Source organism: Macaca nemestrina, chromosome 3, assembly GCF_043159975.1.
Source record: "Macaca nemestrina isolate mMacNem1 chromosome 3, mMacNem.hap1, whole genome shotgun sequence".
NCBI classification, from domain to species: domain Eukaryota; kingdom Metazoa; phylum Chordata; class Mammalia; order Primates; family Cercopithecidae; genus Macaca; species Macaca nemestrina.
This window is the reverse complement of record NC_092127.1, coordinates 156,038,788-156,063,419: the sequence shown is the minus strand read 5'-3', so window position 1 is coordinate 156,063,419 and position 24,632 is coordinate 156,038,788. Positions and strand designations below refer to the sequence as shown.

At 40.5% G+C, this 24,632-nt stretch overlaps 1 protein-coding gene and 1 long non-coding RNA gene across 11 annotated transcripts in view; both read left to right on the top strand.

Moving 5' to 3' along the window:
- The window catches only part of LOC105487715 (LIM and calponin homology domains 1), a 344,201-nt gene that overhangs the window by 22,743 nt on the left and 296,826 nt on the right, over positions 1–24,632 (top strand). Inside the window, exon 1 of one of the 10 annotated variants that reach the window (XM_071093677.1) lies at positions 1,441–3,763. The exons of the other annotated variants lie outside the window; for them this stretch is intronic. The gene's annotated coding sequence lies outside the window, so the exon portion shown is untranslated. Of the gene's footprint in view, positions 1–1,440; positions 3,764–24,632 lie in introns of those variants that run through there. 10 annotated transcript variants of the gene reach the window in all.
- LOC105487714 (uncharacterized) overlaps positions 3,882–24,632 on the top strand; it is a 62,131-nt gene continuing 41,380 nt past the window's right edge. The window contains exon 1 of the long non-coding RNA XR_011621337.1: positions 3,882–22,937. This is a non-coding gene — a long non-coding RNA (uncharacterized lncRNA). The remainder of the gene's footprint in view (positions 22,938–24,632) is intronic.

The window sequence follows — 24,632 nt, the reverse complement described above, 5'->3', positions numbered from 1 at the left end:
ACTTTAGGTGCCTTGGCATGAATTGGGGACTTGATTATTCATGGGCAGGGGGAGGGGTGCTGTCAGAGGTTTTAGTTATGTATTTATAGCTGAGGAAAAAGGGTTATCAGTCTGTACTGTAGGCAGCAGTAGGGAGGGGGAATTGGAAGCAGGAGGGAAGGCTCTGCAGTGGTTCGGTTGATTCATACATAAGGCCTGAATTAGGGAATTGGGAGAATGATCATAGGTGTGGAAAGGAGGGGAGGGCTCTGAGGCACGTTTGGTGTAAAATGGATACAACTTGGTAACCTGTACATTGCTACCTTTGCATATTTGGTTTCCCCTGTCTCAAAGGCTCCCTCTTCTCCAGTGGTGCTCTACTCAACCGTCAATACTCAGTTCAACCCTCGGGGAAGTCTTTTTGCTAGTCTTCCATGTCTTGTGAAGGCAGAGTTTATATGGCTATATGGCTGTCACCTTTGTTTTTTTGATACAGAGTCTCGCTACCATCGCCCAGCCTGGAGTGCAGTGGTGCAATCTCGGCTCACTGCAGCCTCCACCACCTGGGCTCAAGCAGTCCTCCCACCTCAGCCACCCAAGTAGCTGGGACTGCAGGTGCATGCCAGCACCTGGTTATCGTTTGGTATTTTTTAAGAGGTGGGGTCTTGCCACATTAGCCAGGCTGGTCTTAAGCTCCTGGGCTCAAGTGATTCACCTGCCTCAGCCTCCCAAAGTGTTGGGATTACAGATGTGAACCACTATGCCCAGCCATGCTAATCTTTTTATCATTGAATTGTCCATCTTATATTTGAACTAATAATCAGTTGTAAGTCTGTCTCTTCCATATTGTTAGCTGCTAATTCACTTATTAAGCACCCTTTCTATGTTTGGCCTGGTGGTAGGTGCTTGGGACACAGTGGTGAATTAGAGAGATATAATTGCTGATTTCTTGAAGCATATGGTCTAGTCTCCCCACTAGATAAACAGGCAATTACTGTACATGCTGTAATGGGGAAAGTAAAGAAGGGTTTAGGAACATACAGGACAGACAGCCTGGAATGTGTGGGTGCCAGTGAAGACCTCATGAGAGCAAAGTGATGAAGGGGTAGGATGTGGTGTAGGGAGGAGTTAAAACCAGGGAACTGTGGGCTTTGTGGCTCTGGATTAAGAGAAAACGGCACATTTGAGGAAAAGAAGAAAATTCAACATCATTGTAAAGGGTCTTGTAAACTATGATCAGAGCTGTGTTGGGAAAAATCACTGATTGATTGTCAATCCTGCTGCAGAACAGAACCATTGTATGGTGCTTTTAATAGTAGAGAGACCTGGGCCCCACTCCAAGCCTGTTTAATTACTATGACCAGAGCATGTGGCTCGGAGATACACACACACACACACACACACACACACACACACACACACACACACACTATATATATATATATGTATGTGTATGTATGTATTTAAGGCTCCGTAGGTGATTCTGGTGTGTGACCAGGGTTGAGAGCTGTAGGGCTACGTGGAGAGCAAGAACTAGAGTAGAGGAGCAAGACTGGAGGCAGGGACACCAGAGAGACAAAGAGTAATCCAGGTGGTGATTATGGAAGTTCAACCCAGAGTAGTTCAAGTGGGACTGGAGAAAGCATGTATAGATTAAGAGATATTAGGAGTTAGAACACATAGCACTTAAGGTTGATTGAATGTAGGGGCCTGGAGGGGCGCAGTTCAAGAAAGGCTCCCAGTTTCCGGCACAACCACAGAGTGGAAGGTTGTGCTTGTCACTGATCTAGGAAATGTTAGAGGAGGAGCAGTTATTTAATGAGAAAGGTAAGGTTTTTAGGTTTTAGGTGAGTTTGAGATGCTCATGGAACCTCCAAATAGCATTGTCCATTAGTTTATTGACTATAAGAGTCTGGAGTTCAGGAGATGTATCTAGCCCGGGGAACTATAGGTCAGCACTGTCCATCTTACTTACACTGGAGCCCATGAAAATGAATGAAATTGACCAGGGAGCAGGTGAAAAGTAAAAAGAGAACTGTAAAGAATAACATTTAAGGGATGAATAGAAAGAGGAACCTGCAGAGAAACTGAGATAGGGAAGTCAGAAACGTGGACAATTAAGTGGGAGAACTCCTAGTTGTTAAATGTTGAAGACAACTAATAGTATCAGAAGCTAAGGCAAGAGGAGTTTTCAAGAAGGAAGGGAGGAACACAATTGTCAGATGCTGCCAGGAAGGTAAATAAGGAACTGAAAAGTGACTGCTGAATATGGCTGAAAAGGTTGTTAGAGATCTAGGCTGGAGTCATTTCAGTGGAATGGTGGGGCAGAAGCCAGACTGCAGGGGGCTGAACAGTGAGTAGGAGGTGAGAGGGGTTAGACAGGGAGGGGTCCTTCACATTACGTCCTACTTTCTTGGCCATCACAGAATCCTCAACAGTCAATAAACTTTGAATAAGTGAAAGTGTGGGTATTGGAAGAGTAAGGATTAAGTTGATGCAACATTTTTAGCCTGACTGGTTGGGCACATGGCAGTGGCATTTGCTGAGATTTGAAGCAAAACCAGAAGAAAGGGCTGAGCTTGGTTTTGTGTGTTAGATATGCAAAGGAGAAGATGCTAAGTGTAGTTGTAGATATACTAAGTTTGGTGCTCTTTTTCTGATTATTCTGTAAGTATAGCATTGTCTTCAAAGTCACACCAAATACTACCAAGTATTACTTGGTGTTGATCAGAAGTAGGATTTCCCCTCAACTTTGTATGCTTGAAAACGTGATAGAACTTGAAAAAAAGAGGAAATATAGGAATTTAAGAAAAAAGTCTGAACAGCATCATTTGGGGATATAAGTGAAGCAGAACTGATAGAAAGGGGAACACATCCTCTTTGCCTGAGGAAGTTGGACTAGTTCTACCTCTGTTATGGCATTTAAAAATTGTATATTTAATTTTTCAGTGTATTTAACTTCTCTTTGTCCTCTTGAAGTTGGGAACATTCGGTGGTACTCTGAACCAGTGGATAATTGTGACCTGGCGCTGTGCCTCTTGGGCCAGCTTTTGTTTCCTAAATGCACTTCCTTCATCTGTTAGTGATAAGCAGGCAAGTGAAGAATTCTTATCTGCATCTATGGATTGAACATCTGTTTCTATTCCACTGTGTTTCAGTTTTAACTTCTTTGCTTAGAAATTAATGTGAGCAAGTGAGCCTCCTCTTTTGTAAAGTCATTTTGGATTGAGAGTATTTGTTATCTGAGCATTTTATATGCATTAAATTGATAATTTAGAATTTTTTCTAATATTTTGAGTGATGCAGAAATCATCATCATGGGTTCTCTTAAATGCCTGTGACAGTGGGTTTATTAAAAAAATGTAATTTGTGCATGGAGATTAATGGAGGGATACCAAATTTATCCTATGGGTGTTCAGTTTTGTCAGAGAGTTATGATAAATTTTATTCTGCATATTAAAAATGTTCAAGAAAGGAAAGCAAAAAATCACCATGGCAACTCAGTAGAATACCATTATTTTGTTTTTCTGAAAGGAAAATTCTAAATCTGAGTAATGAGGTATGAGAAAAGAGCAGTGCAGATTGTGTCTCTGGCTTCCAGGAAGTGAGCTCATAAAAGAATGGATTTGATGCCCTGGGTGACTCAGTGTTATTTAGGGCCCCATTTCTTTTTTCTCATAAGGAAGAGCTATAAAAAGGTGGCATATATATTGACACTACTAAAACAGATCTGCCAAAGAGCCTGTTGAATTTTTCTTTATTATGCAACTTTTTGGAGCCAACTGTAAGTGTCAAGGCTGAGAATGAATGGAGAGCTGTAGGGGTTGGTGGGGGAAGGTTCTTAAGATGTCATCACACCACTTTTGACACTTCAACACTGAAAGAGTGCTACTAGGGTGAGTTTGATTAGAATGATTCTGGCAGAGTGTCAAAAAAGAAACAATACATAGTCAATGAATTGATACATTGATCAGTAGTAAAAAGTAGAATCAAGCCATGTACCATTTTTGTAGAGAGACTAGTGGGCAGATCAGTTGTCAACACGGCATCCAGTTGTAGCACCAAACTGGTCATCTAGAACTCAGTGTCTGACCTGTAAATCGTTGCTATTTCAGGGCTTCTGTTACCCCTCTTGGGGAAGCACCAAAGGACCTACAGGAACATCAGTATTCCATAGAGGAGGGATGAAGTGCTCAGGCATAGACCTGACTGACAAGGCTGGAAGTAGCTTGGGAAAGTTACTTAACCTCTCCAAACATCAGTTTTCTTATCTATGAAATGGTTATGGTTATAATACCTATCTGATAGGGTTGTTTTCAGGAATACATGAGTTAATATATGTAAAACATTAAAAGAAATGCCTGAAACATATTAAGCACCAATTATTAGCTCTAATTATTGAAGAATCTACAAGTGATGCTTTTTTTGGCTGTGACTTTTCTAAATTGGATATGTTTATGAAATGGACAGGCAAACAATTACTTTTTGTTGTTGTTCTTTGGTAATTACTTTGTAATAAGTTAAAATGGGATGGATATAAATGGGGAGGGGATATATTGAAACCCAATTTTCAGTCACATGGCGTCATGTGGGATACTGAGAGATAACTGACACATGGAACATTCTGGTCTGTAGCATTTAGGGAAAATACGGATATTTAGCAAAGACGTATCTAAGGGACAGCCTGGGTAACTTATCAGTTCAAGAGTGAGGTTTCTGATGTGCATGACATCCAGGGGTGAGATTTCTGCTGTTATATGGTAGGAAAAGGAATTGCATGCTATTTTCTTTAATTGTTTTTAGCCAAAGTAACTGTTATAGCTGTATGCTATGGTAAAACACTGCAGCTTTTGGTTGTTAGGAAACCATTGGGTTATCTGGGCTCTTCTTTTTCCCAAGTTCTGAAGATGAAGAGCTGACTATCAGAAGGTACAAAAAGAATAAAACAGTTTGTGACTTCTGAGACAAAAATTGTTATCCATAACAATAAATACTCATGTATACTGTATTTTTTAAAGTTAAACAATATTTATTTTCATTTGTCTTATTAGAAATGATGAAAATACAGAAAATGAGGATGTACAGATAATGTACATGAGAGTGAGATGTATGAGAATGTACAGATAACATACATGAGAACATACACTGTTCTGAACGTAGAATGTACATAGAATGTATGTACATTCATTCATAATACTTTTGCACAGAAATCTACTTACATGAACATTTTCTGGGTACATACACATTGATGTAAATGGGATTCATATGCTTTCTATGTTAAAGTACATTATAAATACATTTACTTTACAGTGAATATACATCTCCTATATAATTGAGCAATTCATAAAGTAATCAAAGGATAGACCAAAAAGAGTATTGAATCATTATTCTTTATCAACGTGTAGATTATTTCCAATTTTTATGAACATGTTCTTAAGTAACAGGACTGGGCACTTGCCAGCCAGGCAGAACAGTGAGCCTCCTTCAACCTAAAGGTTTATTTATTTTAACAGAGCCAAGGCAGCAGCTTCTCTGTGCATATGTACCTCTGGGAAGATTGTTTTCTGATGAAGGCATGGTTTCATTCAGCATTTGATGACAGATCCACACCAGTTTAGTGAAAGAGATATAGTCATGTTCAGTGATGCACCAAGGAAGGGCAGGTTATTACCTTGGAAGTCTACATTTGGCAACTATTTCACAAATTTTGTCAGTCAAAACTTGATATGAAGATTCTTAAAAATTTAACTTGGCCAGGCATAGTGGCTCAATGCCTGTAATCCTAGCACTTTGGGAGGCCGACGCAGGTGGATCACCTGAGCTCAGGAGTTTGAGACCAGCCTGGGCAACATGTGAAACCCTGCCTCTACTAAAAATACAAAAATTAGCCAGGTGTGGTGGTGCATGCCTATAATCCCAGCTACTCAGGAGGCTGAGGCAGGAGAATCGCTTGAACCCAAGAGGCGGAGGCTGCAATGAGCTGAGATCATGCCACAGCACTCCAGCCTGGGCGCAAGACTCTGTCTCAAAAAAAATGTTAACTTACCATAGACCCAGTAATTCTACTTTTAGTAGCTACCTTAGAGAATTGAAAACATATGTACCTACAAAAACTTGGTCATGAGTGTTTCTGGAAGCATTATTCATAATAGCCCAAAAGTGGGAACAGCCCAAATGTCTATGAATGGTGAAGGAATAAAGGTGGTATATCCATACAATGGAATACTCTACTATTTGGCAATTAAAAGGAATGAACTACCAAACCTCAAAAACATTATGCTAAGTGAAAGAAACCAGATGCGAAAGACTGTAGATTGTGTTATTCCATTTATATGTGATGTCCAGAAAAGGCAGATCTATAGAGACAGAAAACAGAGTTGCCTGGGCTACAGATGGGTGTAATGATTAACTGCTCATGGGCAGGAGGAATCTATTGGGGATGATGGAAATATTCTAAAACTCATTTGTAGTGATGGTTGCACAATTCTATAAATTCACTAAAACTTATGGAATTGGACTTTTACAATGGGCGAATTTTGTAGTATGCAGGTTATGCATCCATAAAGCTTTTTTTTTTTTTTTTTGAGACAGAGTTTCACTCTTGTCACCCAGGCTGGAGTGCAATGGAACGATTGTGGCTCACTGTAACCTCCGCCTCCCAGGTTCAAGTGATTCTCCTGCCTCAGCTTCCCGAGTAGCTGGGATTACAGGCACCCCCCACCATGCCCAGCTAATTTTTGTATTTTTACTAGAGACGAGGTTTTGCCATTTGACCAGGCTGGTCTCGAACTCCAGGCCTCAGGTGATCCACCAGCCTCGGCCTCCCAGAGTGCTGGGATTACAGGCGTGAGCCACTACAACCGGCCCATAAAGCTGTTTTTTTAAACATAACAAATGGTATTTGATATTAAAACATTGAAAAGGAAATTGATAAGATATCTATAGTACTTTTGTGTTTTTTGACTGGGAGGAGGCCAAAGTGCAACTTTCTTTGGTCATCTCATATCCTGATTCCTCTGACACCAGCTGCCTCTCCCATACCACCTAAATTTGACCCCAGTGAGATCAAGGTTGTATATCTGAGGTGAACCAGTGGCAAAATCAGAGCCATGTCTGCCCCTGGCCTCTAAGATCAGCCCCCTGGGTCTTTCCCCATCAAGGTTGGTGAGGACATTGCCAAGGCAACCAGTGGTTGGAAATGTCTGAGGATTACAGTGAAACTGATCAGGCCCAATTTGAGGTGGTACCTTATACCTCTGCCCTCATCATCAGAGCACTCAAGAAACTATCAAGAGGTAGAAATAGAAAAATAAACTCAGTAGAAATATCACTTTTGATGAGATTGTCATCAATTTGATGAGATTGACAAATATGGTCCGATCTTTAGCCAGAGAACTCTCTGGAATCATTAGAGAGATCCTGGGGACTGCCCCGTCTGTTGGCTGCAGTTGTTGATGGCCACCACCCTCATGACATCGTAGATGACATCAACAGTGACATGGTGGAATGCACAGCTAGTTAAGTAGTACAAAGGAAAATATGTCAGTGAAGATCATTTGACAAGCAACCAGCCAACCAAACAAACAAACAAAAGGACATCAACAGAAGTTCCCAACCTGCCTGCTCATCAGAATCTCTTGGGAAATAAAATTAAATAAAAAAAGAGTCCTGGGCCTGACCTCAGCCTTAGGATTCCTGTTTTCAATGATCTTCCTAGATTATGGGCTAGTCAGGTTGGAAACCACTGCTTTTTTGTGAGCCGTTGCTCCAGATCCTAAACTATTCTGAAAAATACCAAGACAGACGTAGTCAACAGGTGCTGATTTCACCTTCCCTTCTGGTGTGAGCTAAATAGATGTCAAATCCCCTGCCTCACCATGGTTTACCTTGAAAGCCTTTCTTCTCCTACTTAAAGCTAGACTTGGTGCTTCTTTGCGTTCACCTTAAGGAATTGACTCACTGCAGAAGCATCAGCAGCACCGTTTTTTTAAAAAAACTGGAGAGACAAAAAAGTATTAGCTGCAGAGCAAACAACATTCCTGCCCTCTCAATTTCTAGGTGCTCTTTCCTGTGACCCTTCTGCCATCTTGCTGTCCTGTGCCTCTCACTCCACTACTTTCTGAAGCTTGGGTGCCCCTGTGGTCCAATCTTCACTCTACCTGCATCTCTGGGGGTGGGGAGGGGGGGCGGAGAGAGAGAGAGAGCAAGCGATAGTGAGCTCTGGGGGTAGCCTCTCTGCCTCCCTGGAATTCTGGGGAGTACAGTTTTCTTTATCTTGTTGATGAGTTATTGTTTGTTTCTTCTGTGTTTATGTGTTCCGCTTAGTTCAACTCAAGTCAACAAATAGTTCCAGAGTGAATGTAGTGTGTGAGGTCTGCCACGCATGGTGTGCGATGTTACCAAGAGATGCATTATCAGATGGTATGAAGGCACCTAGGCTTTGACAATTAGGGTTGCCAGATTTAGCAAAGAAAAATACATGATGCCCAGTTAGATTTGAATTTCAAATGAATAACAAAATTTTTATTGTAAACATATCACTTTATCTGAAATTAGAATCTAACATTGTACCCTCTATTTTATTGGACATTCCTAAAGTTTCCGTCAGATCTGGCTTTTCCTTTTGGCTTTTCCACTTGAACAGTTAGGTACTCAGTAGGTTACTTAACATCTGCAAACTTTGGTTTCCTTAATTAAGGCAAATATTACCTATAAGTGTGGGCTTCCTTCCTTCTCAGTGGACTCCAAGCTCATGGGGAACAGTGGTTAGCCCTGTGTGCCAAGTTTAGAACTTATGCTTACATTTTATTGTCTGGAATATAATCAGATGGCCACACCTAGCTCTAAGAGTGGCTTGGATATGGTCCTTATTCTGGGCAGCCACGTGCCTGAAGTGCCAATTAGGGATTCTCTTATGTGGGAAGAACTCGGGAACAATTAACAGTCTTCGCCACACATTTTTTTTTTTCTGTCTGCAATGCTGTGAAATAAATGCTATTGATTAAACACATTTAATGGAATAAAGGCCCCTACCCAATTGCAACAAATCAAGAAATTGTTTGGATCACTGCCAAGGATATAGAGTAGGGGATTATTCTTGGATTCAACTCACTAGCTGACCTGTCCTGCCATATTGGAAAAATATTTTAATCCTTAAGTGCTCTAGCTTTTTCATTTGTGTGAAGTCTGTGTTGACTGGGGTCACAGACATAATTACATTGTATAGCTGGTTACTGATCCAATTATTGGCAGTTTCAAAATGTGCCACCTGGATTTTATACACCTTCTATTTTCTTGGTGACTGAGTTAAAGTAGAGGTGTATTTTTGCAGAAATTAGGTTCTAACGTCAGCACATAGAACAAACATTGTGTATAGTTAAAATTACTGAATGTGGGCTGATACAGTGACTCACTTCTAACAGACTGACTAGGGAAAGGGAAAATAATAACTTTACAGTAGAGAAATCTGGCAGACACCACCTTATCAAGTATTCAAGATTAACCTTCCCAACAAGTCATGGTGCTTCATGTGCCCTCTGAAGAGCACTTCATCTCTGTGGTATTCTTTCCCCAAATCTGTGCCCCAGATTAGTCATGACATAGTATCAGACAAGCCCAAACTGAGGGACATTCTACAAAACATCCAACCAAGCACCCTTCAAAAGTGTCAAGGTCGTTAAAAGCAAGCAAAGACTGAGAAGCTCTCACAGATTGATGGAGACTAAGGGGTCATGATAATTAAATACAATAGGGACATCAGTGGAAACACTGGTGAAATCCAAGTAAACTCTGTAGTTAATAGTGTTGTAGCAATGTCAATTTCTTAGTTTTTATAAATGCACTATGGTTAGATAAGATGTTAATATTAGAGGAAGCTGGATAAAGAACATATGAGAACTCTCTTTGTAACTTTTCTTAAATCTAAAGTTATTGCAAAAAAAATTTTTTAAAAACTACTCCTGAAATTCTCTTGAAAATGCCTTATGTTGGCCGGGCGCGGTGGCTCACGCCTGTAATCCCAGCACTTTGGGAGGCCGAGGCGGGCGGATCACAAGGTCAGGAGATCGAGACCACGGTGAAACCCCGTCTCTACTAAAAATACAAAAAATTAGCCGGGCGCGGTTGTGGGCGCCTGTAGTCCCAGCTACTCAGGAGGCTGAGGCAGGAGAATGGCGTGAACCCGGGAGACGGAGCTTGCAGTGAGCCGAGATCGCGCCACTGCACTCCAGCCTGGGCGACAGAGCGAGACTCCGTCTCAAAAAAAAAAAAAAAAAAAAAAAAAAAAAAAAAAAAAGAAAATGCCTTATGTTGTGAATGAGAACCATGTGACACCTTGAAAGAAGCTTAACATGTCCGGTTTTCTTCCAGCATTAGGGCAGATTACCGTTTTCTTAATAGGTATTTAACTCGGATTTTTCTGGTGCTGGTAATAGAGCAGTGAGAAAACAGTTAAAAAAATCTCTGCCCTCCTAGAGCTTACATTCTAGTAGGGATGTAATAAAATAAATAAGCAAAATGTATTATATGTAAAATAGTATTAAGTGCTATGGAAAAAATAAAGCAGGAAAGAAAGTAAGTATTGGAGGATTGATAAAAGTTTAGAGGTTCAAAGATGTCCTCCCTAAGAAGATGACTTTAATGTAAAGACATGAAGGAAGTGAGAAAGAGAGCCGCATCAAACAAACACAACAGTAAAGCATCCCAGATAGAGGAAATAGTGTGTACAAAGGTCCTGAGACAGCACTTGCCTGGTATATCTGAAGAACAGCAAGGGATGCTGTTTGCTTACTTGAACCACAGGTGGAGTAACTAGTTTTCATTTGGAGTCATGTTGTAGGAAAATTGTGTATCTTTGAATTATGCTCAGCTTGGTGAGTTGCTTACATTATGAGAGGCATGTGGGAACTCCACCTGACTGAAGGGGCAGTCTTCTTCCATCTCATCAAGGGTCATATGCTTATCCAGTGAAATGGAAGGCTAAACTCTCCACGCTATTGAAAATGTTATAGGCCAGGCATGGTGGCTCACACCTGTAATCCCAGCACTTTGGGAGGCCAAGGCAGGTGGATCACTCGAGGTCAGGAATTCGAGACCAGCCTGGGCAACATGGTGAAACCCCGTCTCTACAAAAAAATACAAAAATTAACCTGGCATGGTGGCGCATGCCTATAGTCCCAGCTACTTGGGAGTCTGAGGCAGGAATCACTTGAATCTGGGAGGCGGAGGTTGCAGTGAGCCGAGATCGCACCACTGCACTCCAGCTTGGGTGACAGAGCAAGACTGTCTCAAAAAAGAAAATATTATATCTCGGCCGGGCGCGGTGGCTCAAGCCTGTAATCCCAGCACTTTGGGAGGCTGAGACGGGCGGATCACGAGGTCAGGAGATCGAGACCATCCTGGCTAACATGGTGAAACCCCGTCTCTACTAAAAAAAAAATACAAAAAACTAGCCGGGCGTGGTGGCGGGCGCCTGTAGTCCCAGCTACTCGGAGGCGGAGGCAGGAGAATGGCGTCAACCCGGGAGGCGGAGCTTGCAGTGAGCTGAGATCCGGCCACTGCACACCAGCCTACGCGAAAGAGCGAGACTCCGTCTCAAAAAAAAAAAAAGAAAAGAAAATGTTATATCTCTTTTATTTTTTGGTCGACCACATGTAATTTCTGTTGAATTTGTTAAAGGCAAAGAAAAGATGTTTACTTTATGTGCCGACTTTGTGATATGACCACAGAGCCCATTCATGATGAAGACATTGAATGTTGCTAGCAAAGGTTGACTTACTACCTGTTGGCTGCCCGTTGTCTCTGGCTTTCCTCACTGGATGCGTACTCTCCTACCTGCTCGGGAGGAAGTGGTCAGGAGGAGTGTGCTGTGTCTTTTTTCCCTTTGGTAGACAATGTGGCTTGCTGTTGCTGGTGGTAAATTATGATGGTTCTACTCTGCCCTTCATGAATGTCACTGTCATGGCAATAAAGTGTGCATTAGTAGAGCATGGGATTGTTGCCCTCAGTTTTAGAATGTCCTTTGATAAAGAATTCTTTTATTATGGGTCCTAAAAGGCAATCTCTTTAAATGTACCTGGGCCACTTATATAGATGTGTGTTCCAGTTACTCATGTATAGCTAATTAGTCCCGTGATGGAGACTATATGGCTGAAAGCCTGCTAGAAATAAAAGAAAATGAGAGTTTCTGCTACAGAATAGAGCATTATAGTTTCATCTGGAGCTGTACTATCTTATAACAAATACCATGGCTTTAAAGCCATATAACAAAAGGAAAACACTTTCATCTTGACCTCTTTAACCTAAAAAATGTATCCCTCTCTTAATCATCTAGAATTGTATATATAAATATAAACTATAAAATTAGAAAGACCTGAAGATACTTGAATAAAAAGAAATAAAATTTTCTTTTATTCAACATGTATCTTTATCATCTGGCTCAGACTTTTCCATCTTTAGGAGACGTATAAAATGGAACCCTTTCAATTGAATTATCTCAGGAGCTCCTTTTACTGTGTCATTAGGAAAAATAACAATGTTTTGGGAATAACATAAAATATCCTTGTGTCTGAAGTATCTGGGTTTAAGTAGAAATTTTATATCATCTGGGGCAACTTTTTATTTTTGGGATTGAGTTCTTTGTCTATGTAAACTTAACTTTATGTAGTTTTAAAGTAACTACATAAAGAATTTTCCTTCCATTTCCATAGTGTGCTAGGCCAAAATTGGTTCTGTTTTCTGTATTATCTACAGTTTTGATTGAGTCCTACCATACCTTTCAGGGAAGATTGTTGAGTTGGTTGCTGTGGTACGTTAAGGAACGAGCACTTTCACTAGGACCCTGGTTGTGGTATTCTGATAGAATCAGAAGTTAGATTCTTGGGTTACACTTCAACCCTCCCAATGAAAAGGACTTTTTATTATACTATGAAATGAGAATGAAATATTCATTTGCTTGGAACCCGTTAAATTCTTAAATTTCATATAGGAGTTACAGAATAAAGACCTATTGTTGACTAAGGCTAATCTGAAAATCTCTATCATGCTTCTCTGCAAGCTGTAAAGCTGCGCAGCTGTGTTCTGGGTCTTGGTATTTAAAACCTTTGGATTTCCTGAGATTGGTAGTGGAAAGGAGTGTAGAAGTGAAAATGCCGAGGAAATTACTGCTCTTCTTGATCTGGGATTATAGGTACTTCTGTGACCTTTAATTCAAGATTCCTTATTATGAGTCACCTTAATGTTCCCCTGGAAATCACATGTTTTGGGGAACACCTAAACGGCTCTCTTCATTCTGTAATTGGGAAATATGTAGGGAAGGGTAGGTGATTCATAGAGCATCTTTCGTGGTGGAGGAATCTGAGTGCTTGGAGGCCTTGCAGCAGGAAGTGGCATTTACAAATGGTGCTCAGAACAAGAACACTGCCTGTGTCCATAGCCAAAAAGAAACTGAGGACCTAGCATGAGTTCCCATTAAAATCTGTGTGGACTGAGTCATTAAAGCTAAGTTAGCGGCTTCACTTTTTTCTTTGGCCAAAAGGACAAGACATACTGCTTGATATCTGAGAAACTGAACTGCAGATGAATTTAAAGATAGTATTGGGGTGCCCAGTTTCTCTTAAAAAGAAAAAAGAGGGGAAAGAGAACAGGCTTGTCTATGTTGTATGGTTCTTCAAATGTTAATTTTGCCAAAATAATTTGATTTGACTCCTTGAAGCTTACCTTGAAGAACTATAATTTGATAGACTATTCTCTACTTTTACAATAGATTTTCTTCATCAGCTAGACTAGTAGAAGTTAATTTCTTTTTAGTTTTTTTTTTTTTTTTTTTGAGATGGAGTTTCGCTCTTGTCACCCAGGCTGGAGGGCAATGGCGTGATCTCGGCTCACTGCAACCTCCGCCTCCCGGGTTCAAGTGGTTCTCCTGCCTCAGCCTCCCAAGTAGCTGGGACTATAGGCACCCACCCCTCCCACCCACTACACCTGGATAATTTTTGTATTTTTAGTAGAGACGGGGTTTCACCATGTTGACCAGGCTGGTCTCGAACTTCTGACCTCAAGTGATCCACCCGCCTTGGCCTCCCAAAGTGCTGGGATTACAGGCGTGAGCCACCGTGCCTGGCCGAATATTCTTAGTGGTAGTATAATTGTGTTTACTTTTGGCCTCATGAGAGCAAGGAAAATATACTACTCTATTAAATACTTCTTGGTAGCTGGGTCTCAATTTTCCTGCTCTTAGATCTGGACATACTTTTATAAAAGGCTTGAGTGTATTTTTTTCCTATTATGGCTGCATGTCACTCCCATTCATTTATTCAGCAAATACTTACTGAGCGTCTACTTTATGTCAGGAACTTTTCTAGCTCCTGGGGAGCTAGCTCCTGCCTTCTGGGAACTTAGATTCTAGAGGGTAAAGACAAAAAAGAGGCAAGAATATATGTCAGACAGTGATAAGTGTGGAGAAAAATAAAGTAGGGCAGTGGAGATAGGGATTATTTGGGGAAGGGAATGTGCTGTGTTTTAAGGTGATCAGGGACAGTCTTACTGAGAAGGTGACAGTGGAGCAGAGACCTGAAAGGAATGAGGGTGAAAGCCACAAGAACACCTGGGAGAAGAGCCCCCTGGTAATGGGAACAAAAGGGGGGCAGGGTGGGGCCGTGAGAGAGAGGAGGAGCAGTAACAGGAGTTAGAGTGTTCGTGAAGCTGGATTTGTAGGATCTCATAGCCAAGAGAAGGATTTAGGATTATTTTCCTGTGTGAGTTGCATCCTAATACGATTGTTGATATTCTTCTGCCCAACCTCCTCCATTTTCCTATACCATTTCCAGTTGTTTCAACATGTAAACTTTGTTAAGGTTTCAAAAATAAACAAATATAACCCAAATAACAATGTATTAAATGCAAAAGATTGAAATCTGCACGTCTATTTCTACTAAACTGCTCTTCTTTATATGTGTCATTTGCTGGGGAAAGCAGCATTTGCTACTGACCTATTTAAATATGCTGAGCTCAGAGCCCTTCCCAGCCCAACAAAATGCACTTGACCCTCCGTGGGGATAGAAGGTTGATAGATTGTTTCGTGATTGTATTGTGTGTTTTTTTTTTCTTTTGGTTGTGCACCTGACTTTGATATTTATCTGGGTCTGTGCATTTTTTAGAAAGTAAGCTCTGAAGGCCAGGCGCAGTGGCTCATGCCTGTAATCTCAGCACTTTGGGAGGCCGAGGTGGGCAGATCACTTGAGGTCAGGAGTTCGAGACCAGCCTGGCCAACATGGTGAAACCCTGTCTCTACTAAAAATACAAAAGTTAGCTCTGTGTGTGGTGGCAGGCGCCTGTAATCCCAACTACTTGGGAGGCTGAGGTGGGAATCGCTTGAACCTGGGAGGCGGAAGTTGCAGTGAGCCGAGATGGTGCCACTGCACTTCAGCCTGGGTGACAGAGCAAGACTCTGTCTCAAAAAAAAAAAAAAAAAAAAAAAAGTAAGCAAGCTCTGAGAAGACAGGTATATTTGGAGTACAATGGTTATTGTAGTTGATTCCCTGACACCCAGTCCACTCCACTATAGTCACTTCAGTTGATTCCCTTATGTCAAGTCCCTCCTCCTAAGCCACTCATGGCGTTCCTATGCTCCTTGCTGGTTATTTATTAGTTAAGGATTGGGCCATTGGTTTGGTCATGGCTTATGTTGAGGGAGCTTCTATGAAGGATTTCCTTGCTTCTAAGAAAGACACCGAGAGAAGGTTGCCTTTCTTCTTTTGGTCATTGCTGTGTCTGGATGTGATGCCTGAAATTGCTGCAGTTATTTTGCTACCTGCCTGAGAACGAAATTAGTATGTTCTGAGCTACAGAATTATCCAATTCTGGGTCCTGCTCACTTTGGGCTTTTTATGGCATGAAATATATCCTTGTTGTTTGAGACAGGTTTATTTGTTTTATTCACGACTGAAAGTGTCCTAACTGGTAAAGATGTATTAATTCCCTTCTTGAAGTTTTTTTCAGAATACGTTATATGGATTTACATGTAGTGTTTTTCAGTAATATTTAGCCCTATGGATTCTAAACTTACTGAAATGATTTAGAAGGTTAGAGTGGGAATGTAGTGACATTATGTTGCCCTTGTTAACATCTGGAGTTTTGTTACATAAAAGCAGTATGAAAATGTGTGTTTAAAGAGCTGAAAAGGAAAAATAAAAGAAGTGCAGATACGGAGAAAAACCCAAAATTATTAGACTGTATTGTTCAAATATTCTGTAGCTGTACTAATTTTTGTTGGCGTATTTGTAATTGAATGTGCTGTACTGAAACCTCCCATTATGATGGTGATTTTGTCTATTTCTCCTTGCAATCTTATCAGTCTGACATATGTACTGACATTTATATATTTATATTTCTCTGGATTATTTTCTGAGATGCCTAGTGTTTACACTGGTTATGTCTTTCTGGTGTATTTCAATTTTTATATTATGTAAAAATAAAGAGCTGAAAAGACCCTTTAGACCGTATTAGTTTATTTTAATGACCATGCAGTGCACTTTAAGTTAGTAACGTCTGAACTAGTAATAGTAGAAAAGAAAGTAAATTGTAGGATGCAGTGCTCTTTAAGTTAGTAACGTCTGAACTAGTAATAGTAGGAAAGAAAGGCAAATTGCAGGATACAAACCCATGTCCGTGTACCAGATTCATCACAGCTATTCTTGCATGAGCCCAGATACTTTAAATTAAAAAAAAGAAATGTTGAAGAACTTGGAATTCATCCCTTTATCCCATTCATTTATTAAGAGTTTTCTTAAGCACAGGTAATAATAGCAAATTGAGACATCAATATTTGAGGGTTTTAAGGTGGCCAGACTGTGGGCTCATCAATTTCCGTACTTTTCTATCATCCAACTGAGTTTTGTGGGTGAAGAATGTTACCATTTTATTTGTTTTAAGGCAGCATATTTGGTGTTTTTTTCTCACATATTTCTTTTAGTTCTTAGAAAGGCTAGGAGTAGAACTTTGCTGTTCAAATGGGGAGTGAACAGTAAAATTAAAAGGTTGGCCAAGACCCTGGAAAATGCTAACAGTGAGTGTCTTTTTTGCATCTGGACTGAAATCTGAGAGGTTCCTAGGTTCTGCACAAGGTAGCTTTGTGCATATTTCTCTGATTGCTGAGCCTGGATTGAGCTACCTGACAGGCCTCTGATAATCAGTTCCAAAGCACACACTATTCTCTTTCAGCATCTTGTAGGGAAAGGTGGACAAAGAGTGTGAAATAAATATTCTCTTCCCAAGTCTCCCATCCCAAGTGTCTCTTTGAGGTGGGATACTGACAAAGACTTAAAAATACCCATCTTGCTTGCCCCCTCCCACATCCCTAAATACAACAGGCAGCAAACAACCCCAAATGCCTAACAGGAAGACAGTTCCTTTTTAATTTTGGCAAAATCTAGGAACTCTTTGTGTTGTGGTGTCCAGAAACATAAAAGGAGAATTCTATGAAAAGATTTCAGCTAATTCACATTTACAGGGTGCCCATTGCTATGCCACCATGTGAGGTGTTATTTAAGCTTTGCAGAGGTAAATTAAAATGTACTTTTTGTTGCCTTGCCTGCTTAAAGGGGAAAGCAGAGGCATGGGATGTTATTATAAAGTAAGGAAGTTGATTTTCATGTGAGGCTTAGTGCAAATCAGCCTGTTGTTTATTCTGAAAAGCATGCTGTTTTCTACAATATAGACTTCTTTATTTGCTTGTTTCTTATATTAAGATTTCTCAGTGGGACAAAAAAGGAAAAAACCCCATAAGAATAGAGAGAATGAAGTGGGTGGAGAAAAGGGACGGAACGCAGAAGGTGAAGAAATATTGTGGTTTGCCTGAGGGAATCTGGGAAGTAAGGAGATGGAAGAAGTTGGGCGATCCATTCAGTTAAAATAAGTGAAGACAGTTGTGGGTTAAGAGAAGTAAGACTTTCTAATTATGAAGATCTGGCACATGTAACTGGTCAAATATTTTAGATTCTAGATGGACATTTCAAGAGAAGAGGTAATACAATGTAATAGAAATATTGGCTAATGATTAATGACTGCTTAACATGTACGTGTTGAAACTGATGGAGAACAAGACCTTATAACAATCCTATGAGGTGGGTACTCTTTTTTTTGTGGGGGGGGATGGAGTCTTGCTCTTTCACCAGGCTGGCAGTGGCAGGATCTCGGTTTACTGCACCCTCTGCCTCCTGGGTTCAAGCGATTCTCCTGCTTCAGCCTCCCGAGTAGCTGGAACTACAGGTGTGCGCCACCACGCCCAGCTAATTTTTTTTTCTTTTTTTGTATTTTTAGTAGAGATGGGGTTAAGGATGGTCTTCATCTCCTGACCTCATGATTTGCCCACCTCAGCCTCCCAAAGTGCTGGAATTACAGGCGTGAGCCACCGTGCCCGGCCGAGGTGGATACTCTTTTCATTTCCATTTTTTTTTTGTCTTTTTTTGAGGAGGAAACTGAAGCTTAGAGAGATTACATTTCCTAAAGTCTCAGCTGGTAAGTAATAAAACCAAGGTTCAGACCAAGACTGTGCCCCTAACGGCTATCCTATACTGTATCTGAATACCTGAGGAAATAAAATACAACTGAAATCACTTTGCATTTTTTTAAAAAACAGTAGCAATAGGGGCATAGGATCTTAAAGTTTAAAAGGTCTTAGAGGTCAGATTATAGAGAAAAAAAAATGGAAGTCCAGGGAGACTTCCTAAACTGTGTCATGGGGTACCTTAGAAACATTTTTACCTTTGTATTTTAACTTCACAAGAAGCATAAAATGCATAATCTTCTTTGTCAATTTTTTTCCAGTTTTTTGTTCATTATGAATGTCAGGGAAGGTATCTATTTTAAATTGGACTGTGTCATGAGTAATGCTTGAAGAATTACATGTTGTGCTTGGCAATTGGTACTGCATGCAAAGCTGGAATGTAGGGAATTTTTCTGTTTTGTACTCTCTCTCTCATTATGTGTAGGGTGAGGAGAATGGAGCCCTAATGCAGTTTCTTTAGGAAGTGTAGTCCACTAGCAGTAATTAAAATGATTATTACGCGGTAATGCCAAGGGCTCTAGAATAGAATTTAAACATTCCTTGATGTTTTCGAGATAGATCTTAAAATAGATATCGATATAAAACAAAATGGAAGGTACAGAAAATTAATTTTAGAATGTCAATTCTGGATATATTTTGATGAGAATATGAGAAAGTAGCCACAAATCACACCTTGCACCATGAAATTTGCAACAGAAATTTCAAAGCCAAATATATTTAAGTGTTCTTGGAGCCCACTTTTTGTTTTATTAAAAAAGACCTATCCAAATGCTGAAAATGAAACTAGTAGGAATTATATAAAGATGAAATAACTTATATTGAGGATTTTACATAGTTATCACGACTTTGATATTTTTCTATTCAAAAAATAAAAATGCCTAGTACCATATGTAGGAAAACAGACTAATGCTGTAAAAGTGCCTCAAGTATCCATTAGACACTTTATTACTAAAATTTCTCCTGGGGGTGGTGGGAGAAGATGGAATTTCCTAGTTGATTTATAACATGATATTTAAGATGCAAAGAACTGGCCGGGCGTGGTGGCTCATGCCTGTAATCCCAGCACTTTGGGAGGCCGAGTCGGGCGGATCATGATGTTGGGAGATCGAGACCATCCTTTCTAACATGATAAAACCCTGTCTCTATTAAAAATACAAAAAATTAGCCAGGTATGGTGGTGGGCACCTATAGTCCCAGCTACTCGGGAGGCTGAGGCAGGAGAATGGTGTGAACCCAGGAGACGGAGGTTGCAGTTGCAGTGAGCCGAGGCCGCACCACTTGCACTGCAGCCTGGGCGATAGAGCAAAACTCCGTCTCAAAAAAAAAAAAAAAAAAAAAAAAAAAAAAAAAGATGCAAAGAACTATGTTGCTTTATTTTAAGGGACCCATCAGGCCGGGCACGATGGTTCACACCTGTGATCCCAGCACTTTGGGAGGCTGAGGCAGGCAGATCACTTGAGCTCAGGAGTTCAAGACCAGCCTGGTCAATGATGAAACCCTGTCTGTACTGAAAATACAAAAATTACCCGGGCGTGGTGGCGCGTGTCTGTAATCCGAGTTATTCAGGAGGCTGAGGCAGGAGAATCGCTTGAACCCAGGAGGTGGAGGTTGCAGTGAGCTGAGATTGTGCCACTGCACTCCAGCTGGGCAACACAGTGAGACTCAGTCTCAAGTAAATAAATAAAAAAATAAAATAAGATTAAGAGACCCATCAGTGTTTTGTGTTTGGTTACTCTCCAGTAATAGCTTTGTAATTTCTATCTTGCTCCTGCATTGATCTTGCATTTTTCAATCCAATGCATTTTAGTTGGTCTACTTGTACACTTAATTCCCATAGCAAGCCTCATTAATCTCATTAATTCCATGCCCTAGTGAACTGCTGAGAAGAAAAGTTGTCATTACCATGGATTCTGTCACATGAAGGGATGGAATGGTGGAAAGCACCTTCCGTTTCCTCCCTCTATCTCTGTTTTGCTGCTGTCCAAATATTTAACATTAAAGAGTATTATAAAAAACAAATTGATTTCAGATATTTGAAAGATAGCATACTTGAGATTTAATGTATTTGGGCAACTGAGAGGTGTTTGATGTGAGGTAGAGGTACAAGGAAATGGGAGTGGGTTTTATATGTATAATAGTGCGTGACAGAACTAGGATAGGCTAGAGGCTAGATTATGTGTCAGTTACAAATGACCCCCAAATCTCAGTGGCTTGCACCATAGAAGTTTTTTCTTGCTCATGCTATATATCCAGTGTGGGTTGGTACCCAGACTGACAGAGACTTCCTTCGCAATATCTCCAACCATGACCACCCTTACAGCGGGGAGGGAAAGGAGCTTTCTGTTGGGACATGATTCATGGGCCAAAGCAAGTCTTATAGCAATGGCTACCTGCAGGTGGGGAGGCGGAGAGCCATCAGACCTTGTGTCTCAACAGGACGACCAGATACCAGTGGCAGCCAGTACTGTTCTCTAACTTTTGTTGAGAAAGAGTGAGGTCAGTAAAGGATTAAGGTGGGGGCAGTGCCAACCACTTCAGTCTTGCGTTGCTCCTCGGGGAGTATCTTCTTTTAAAACAATTCATTAATAGGCTGGGTGCGGTGGCTCATGCCTACAGTCCCAGCACTTTGGGAGGCCAAGGTGGGTGGATCACTTGAGGTCAGAAATTTGAGACCAGCCTGACCAACATGATGAAACCCCATCTCTACTAAAAATACAAAAAATTAGCCAGGCATGGTGGCGGGCGCCTGTAATCCCACCTACTTGGGAAGCTGAGGCAGGAAAATCGCTTGAACCTTGGAGGCAAAGGTTGCAGTGAGCCAGGATTGTGCCACTACGCTCCAGCCTGGGTGACAGAGTGAGACTCTGTCTCAAAAAACAAATAATAATAATTGATTAACAATATTGCATATGGAGGCAAGGGCCCAATATGTGATTCCAGGCATGTTAGTTCATTCTCTTCTTCATTCTTTTGTTCCTTCACCCCTTCACTAAATATTTATTTAATGATCACATATTGAGTATATGATATAAGTGCTGGTTTATTTTATTGATTTTGCTTTTGCTTTTGTAATCTGTAGTGATTATTTCTTTAACCCATTTTTACTGTCTTGTCAATTTTTAGTTGCACTCAGGAGCAGCCTTTTGTATGCATGTTTATTTTGAATCTATTATTTTTTAAATTCCTTCAGGGTGTGGACCTGATCTGTTTTCTTTGCCATACTATCCACATGTATTATTAGTAAATATTTGATAACGAGAGAGAAACCATAGTTTATTGGTTATATCTTTTTCAATATTTCTCTGAAGCAGTTTTGATTTTAAAAAACTATTCCAGTCTATTAACATTTTAATTAGCATCTTGAAATTTTATCTGTAATACACAGGTAAAATTTTTCCCTTGCTGTTTTACTTGTAGAGTCAAATGACTCTAGTATGTGTCATTCAGGTGACGTTAAAAAAACCCTCTGCATAATGAGTAAAATTATCCCAGAGGAGGGAGCTCTTTTAGACAATGAAACATAGTGGGGTCCTTGAGTGCAACTAAAATTTCTCTTCTGATTAATCACCGTCCCCTTGATTCATCTTTGCTTGGTCTTGTATATTTCCATTGCATAGTCTGACTTGTAATGTGGTTCTGTAGTTTTGTCTTTCTTAGAACTGAGTGATCACAGGAAGTATCTTCTTTGTCTTTGTAGTCTACTACCCCTCTTCTCATCCTACAGGCCTTATTCAATAACTTGTACATAGTAGCTGTTCAATAAAAGCTTGTTAAATATTAAGGTGATGGATATCATGATTACCCTGATTTGATTATATGAATGTATCAAATTATCACATATACCCCTAAAATATGTGCATCTGTATGTATCAATGAAAGATAAAATCTTGTTAAAGGGATTTGATTTTCAGTGATGATAGGGGTTGTGCTTTTGAGGTGATACAAGGCTAAGAACAAAACTGTAATTGTTTAATTCAGAAAGTAGTTGTGGAACGGAGTCTGAAGAGAGACGGGACAATAGGGCCCACATGGAAGGAAGATTTTGTGTATAGAATGTTCTAGCCTCTTTAGATTGCCTTGACTTGTGTCAGGGGAGCAGTTTGTTTCACTTTGCCTATATAAGATTAATGTTTCTGAGATGAAAAAAAAAACACACAAAAAAGGAGCTTTTTGACGTAATCAAGCCTCTGTCAATCACTTCTTGCTTCTTAATAACTTTTGTATCTTCCTTTCAGGAGAGCAGTTGAAGTGAATTCTTCTGGGACCAAATCCAGTGTTTCTGCCTTGAAGAAACATAATTAACTGACATTTTAAAAGCCACTTTATAGACCTGTTCTGACTCTGGGCAAAGGACATTGCTTGATTTATAGTTTATGAAAAGTCCACTTTTAGAATTCGGGTATGTTTTGTGGTAGTTCTTTTAGTTGATTACTTTCATTTTTCTTTGGGAAATTATCTAGAATAGCTGTAGTGATGTCATCAGAAGCTTGACTTTTACCTCTGTGTACTTAGAGGGCTGACTGACGCACAGGGAAATATTTCACAGTGAATGGTGAGTTTAAACTTATGTGTGCAAGGAAAAGGTAACTGCATTGCAAGCAGCTTCCCCCTCCCTCCCTCTCCAAGGAGGGGATGATAGCTATTATTAATTGATTTTCCTCTTACTATGGAAGCCAAGGGTTCAGATATTAATGGGAAAAATTATTGAAATGTCAAGGATTTTGTTTTGTGGCTTGGGTTCCCTGAAGCCTAGCTTGAAGAGACCAGCAGTGAATTACAGTGTCGCACTATAAAGACACTGACAAGATTTTTGTCATTAAAGTTAAAAATATTGCAACAGATTGCCTGGGTAATCAGACCTTCCTTTGATGTGTGTGGTAAGAATTCTTATTCAAGGGAACTGAGGCGGGATATATATTCATTATTAGAGACTTCAGCGTGGATATGATTTTAAGTTTCGATGAAAAGCTTCCTTCCAGAATTACCATGCTTCAGGAAATATGGTTAAGACTTGATCACATTTGTTCACCAGCCACAGACATTCTTGCCAGTTTGATAGCACGGGTACAAGTGATCTCTGTGCTTCTAGGCATATGCACCTATCATTGTTGGGTCTTCCAGGGATCTCGTATGTCAATCCAGACCCATGCATCTGGTGGCTTTCATTCTTCTGCCTGGAGCCCAGCCTCACTTTCATGATAATGGGTCCCCTTCCAACTTTCTAATAAGGAGGATTTGTGTTGGTCCTTGTGTTCTTGGGATATAGGTAAAAGAAAAAAAAAAAAACTTTGAAAGTCTACAAGTCCACATTGGTTGCTTCCCTGTCATCTTTTTTTCTTGAGACAGTACTTTGTCACCCAGGCTGGAGTACAGTGGTGCAATCATGGCTCACTGCATCTTCCACCAGCTGGGCTCAAGCGATCCTCCCACCTCAGCCACCTGAGTCGCTAGGACTATGGGCATGTGCCACCATGCCTGGCTAATTTTAAAAATTTTTTGTAGAGAGGAGGTCTCACTATGTTGGCCAGGCTGGTCTCAAACTCCTGGGCTAACGTGATCCTCCCGCCTTGGCCTCCCAAAGTGTTGGGATTACAGGCATGAGCCACGGCATCTGGCCTCCCATCATCTTTATCCTTCAAATGAAGAGTCCTGGAGGGACTGGTCCATGTCCATAGGTGAGGAGTGTCAGTGTTGTCATGTTGCCAATTCATGCCCTCTGCAGAAGGTGCCAGGCTAAGAAAAATATATCAAAACAAGATAAAACCAAACCAAACAGCCAAAGACTTCTCCTATCCCATAGCGACCACCTGCCCCTTCCTGCCTGTTTCTCATCATAGTATCCCTCGTTGAGGCTTGGAGGGTTGAGCCCCACGTCTAGACTTGAATACTTGAACATGTGAGGCCAACTGCTGCTACTTTCCCAGGCTCTCGTGATTTAAACTCTGGGCTACTAGTGCTCTGGACACTTAAAATTCGTCACTCAATGGATCAACTAAGTGCGTATTGCTGGACTTAGTTTTGTAGGTATCATTTAAGAAATTCCTGGAAACAAAATAGGAACTATTTATAAAGTTATTGACCTTTTGCCAGCATA